Genomic DNA, 4,265 nt, shown 5'->3' with positions numbered 1-4,265 from the left:
TTCGTAGAGTTGGGATTTTTTTTTAACTCCTAGAAAGGATCTAGCTTTAAAATTTTACCTGATTGTGTAGATGTGCAAGTTTTCCTTCATGTTTCCAGCATCTGACTTCAACAAAAGTCCCCTAAGGATTTCTAGTTACATATTGGACTTCTGTGAATAATGGTGACTCAAATATTCCAAAGCAATGCTAATATTCCCTATATCCATCAAAGTACTGCAGTTAGGTCCATGCAACTAACTTCAGAAAGCCATGTGAAAATGCAAAAGTTTGCTTTCTCAACCAGAACTGAAAAATACTAAGCATTTCTAAAGGAGAAACAGAACAGTATGTTCTACTTTCCTTATGTATTTTATAAAAAATGCATATATAAAAATGAATAGAAATTCTTTTAGGAGAAATTGTTTCATAAAAGAAACATGAGTTTGCTTTGGCAAAGATGCTTATAATTTATGGTTCATTCTGTAAACTTGGCCAAACAATTTCCTTCTCCTTTATGACTGGAGAGCAGAGCTGTCGGGTGCGGGGAGTTACAGGATGGCATCTGTTCTTAGAGCAAGAAAGTTATGTTTATTCATGATTAGTTTATGCAGAAAATGCATCAAAGAGTTTATTTGAATTTTTGATAAATTTGCCTTGTATGAAAGAAATATTTTTCTTAATTGGACTTTATAGGAAAAATTCCAGTAATGGCAAATGCAAATGAGAAATAATCTTAATTTAGAGAGGCTTTTTTTTCAGAACCACTAGTGTTCAAAGTAGGGTGAGGCCACTGTCTTTGCACTTTCTAATAAAATTGTGGCTTTTCTTCTCCCCTTCATTTCCATATGCATATTCCATGGTAGTACAGTAGCAATTTAACATGTAGCTTCTTCATGTATCTTTACTGAAAGCAGGAGATAAGTTTATCAGTATCATGCTCAGTAGCCTTCTTTCCCTGCTTGCTTTTTTGAGTATTGAATGAGGTTTTATAAAGTGCCACCAACCATGCCAGTTTTCCATATTTTTCACTCTATGTAAATTTTTGCAGAGAGGTAGAGAGAGCAAGTGAAAGATTGACACTGGTACCTCCTGAAATGTTCCCTGTTTTTTTAAGCAGCTCAATTTTCCTATAGCATTGCCAAAAACCTAACAGATTATGTTTTCAGGATCAGAGACAGGAGATTGAAATGTTGCTAATGTCTGTAGCACTTAAGTCATAGAATTCTGTAAAGAAATGTGCCATGATTGATCTGATTAATCTTTTAGATGGGTGGTGAGAGAGAAAGAAGCTTCTTCACCATGCAGAATTTTGATATTTATGTAACTGCTTTTTAGAGGCTGAGCTTGGGTGTCCTTGTAATATCCTGACACTGGTGACTTGTACTCAGCAATTCCAGCTGAATTGAGTGCTCTGCGTCAGAAAGGAAAAGTTTTCCATCTGGCTATAATAGAAACATTTTTTACAATCCTCTCCCAGGAGCAGAGAGTCCTGTGGTATCCTTTGGGGAATGTAAAGCAGTGCAGCACACAGGCATGTTGTCACTCGGCAGAATGTGTCCTCTTGCTGCAAGAGGGTTCTCCACCTCAACCCAAATTGAGGGTTTGTGGCAAAAATGCTTCGGGTTATATCTCATCATTTCAAGATTAGCTGGAATTTTGGATGTACATGGATGCTGTAGCTGAGCTGGCGAAACACTCATGCAACAGGCATTTACCCTCCCATCCTGATCTGCAGATTTGTGATTCAGCCTTCACTCAGTCTAACAAAGCTACAAGACCTGATGTTTGTGCTGAAGGATTCCAGTCCTTCCCCAGCTTCTCGTGGCTGTGCTGATGAGGAGAGCAGGGGCACCCCGTTCTGGTGCCACCACAATTGCTACAGAAATCCTGGTTTCTCTTTGAAACTCACATGAGCAATTACCTGCTGGTTATCTCATGCAGAATTGGGTCTTTGCAGCCCTGCCTTTCAGTTTCAAAGGTGTAATACTCGATAAGTGGAGCTAAAGACATTTTCCTTTTCATGTCAATTATTGTAAGTTCTCAGTCTCTCTGGGCAGGAAGCAGAGGGCAGTATTAATGTGTCTATGTAGAGACACATGTACACAATTCATTGTTTCTTTAGCAAGGGCACAGAGCTTTAGCTTTAGCAAAAAAGCTAACACTGCAACCAAGGAGCAGAACTGGTCAGGCATTGCAATAAAATGGATTTTTTTGGGGGAGGAAACAGACTTAGAAAAAAGATAATTCTGTTCTCTAAACTAGTCAAAGGAACAAATTATTTTTACCAAATTCAGAAAATTCAAAACATTAGATCAAGTCTATTTGGTCTTCTCTCATCAGGAGCCTGCTAAGTGAACACCCAGAACAATGTGTGTGAATAATAGGCTTCCATAGGGTTTGTGTTTCAGCTGTTATTTGTTCAGTGCCTGTAATGCCACACAGAACTTAACAAACATTTATTATTACAATTAATTATATCATGTTGGAATAAATAATTTCCTAAATATACACCCTGTCATGGTGACCACTGATAGGGAATTTAATTTGAAACTCAGCTCTTGGCTTCTGAAAATCTGCTCTCCCTAGATCCCGTGTCTGGCAGTTGCACGCATTTTGAATTCCTGCGGGTTTACAATTTAATTGGTCAAAAATCAAAGGGTGTCCAGTTGAACTTGACCTTCTAACAGGGTCAGAGATTGGGGGCAGTGTTTGATGCTCCACCTTTCCTGACATTTCACTGTTGCACAAAAATGGGAAAGATGTTTCAATGAACTTCCCAGGCTGGAAATGTTAACCCCAACTGTTCTGAGCTTGTGACCATTAAGTTTATATGGAAGAGAGACAGTTTTATAGCCCTGTTTGTGGGCTTAGTAGGTGCTATTCTATAAGAAGTGAAAATTATGTACTAATTTCTACCATTGCACAGTCTGTAATATTGACCCAAGTACTCAGATCCTCATCCAGCCTCTGTGAATGGTATCAGTGTGTAAGACTTTGCCATGGTAAACTTACAAATATTTCATACTCCAGTGGCAGGATCTACATGACCCTCAACATTGTCTTTTTCATGATCAGTCCAGGAGGTATGGTGATATTCCTTTTTACACATATATCTGTGGGCAGTGGTCCCTGGGTACTTCCTCTGATTTTTTTTGTTTGTGTGAAGATTATTGAGGGAAATGCTTGAACATAGAAGCTGGGATGTGTTTGAAAGAAGACCAAAAACAGAGTTCGTATGAATCTGAATGGAAAATTAATGTTTGTTTGCTACCTCATTGCTTTGGGCCGTTTGCTTTAAATCACATCTTCAAAAAAAAAAGCATCTTTTGAGTATATCCTATTTGTGGATCCCTGGGTGAAATGAAGTTGGTGTTACTGAAGACAAGGGCTGCAAACTCTTTCCTCTTTGCTCTCCTCTCTTTCCTACTCCCTTGGGCAGTCTGGTCTAAAGTGAGCAGAAGGGAATCATCAATCCTTGCTGAGGTTTGAAGGAACAGTGAGCTCTGCCCCACTGTCCTGCTGCCTTTGCTGGTCCTGTCAACCAAGAGGGAATGCAGCAGGAATGTTTGCTGGTGGTGGCATCGTAATGAGGCAGTGCTGTGTGATTGCATTGGCCTGTCTTCATTTCAGCTCATGAAATATTTGTGTCAGCATACAGAGTGTGCAGCTCACAGAAAGGGAGATGCCCTGTTGCTGTTGGAGATGTGTATAATGGCCACATAGATTAATTTTGTATGGGGACCCAAAAACTCTATTAATTTTTACTTTTTCCTTTTTTCTTTCCTTGAGCCAAACTCAGTATCTGGGGCTGTGTCACAACAGATGGCAATGTTTGGGGACCTCAGTGTCATGTGCAAGTAATAAGAATACTGTCACTCTTTATCTGACCAGAGATTGATAGTTCAATACCTTTCAACTTGACTGGGAAGGTAAGGTGCAAGGACTTTTAAACACTTTGCTTTCATCAGGGGACTGATTTGGGCTGGTATTTGTGACACTGTTCATGTGAAAATGACTTCTTTTAAAAGAATTTGTGTTTAGATAGGACCCATTTGCTTTCCTTTTGGAAAAAAACCCAAAGGAGATAGAGCTAGATAATCAGAAAATGAGTGTTATAGTAGAAAAAATACTTTATACTGTTAATCATTGTTCATGCTAAAAGCAGTAATGTGCATTTTCTTGAATATGTGCCACAGGAATAAATTTTAAATATCACTCATTTATAGGAAAAAACATGTTAATTAAAAAAATTCTAATTTTCTACTTGGATTTATAGTCTCTTCTC

Source organism: Anomalospiza imberbis, chromosome 6 (genome assembly GCF_031753505.1).
Source record: "Anomalospiza imberbis isolate Cuckoo-Finch-1a 21T00152 chromosome 6, ASM3175350v1, whole genome shotgun sequence".
Lineage (NCBI taxonomy): Eukaryota > Metazoa > Chordata > Aves > Passeriformes > Viduidae > Anomalospiza > Anomalospiza imberbis.
Note: the sequence above shows the minus strand (reverse complement) of the source record.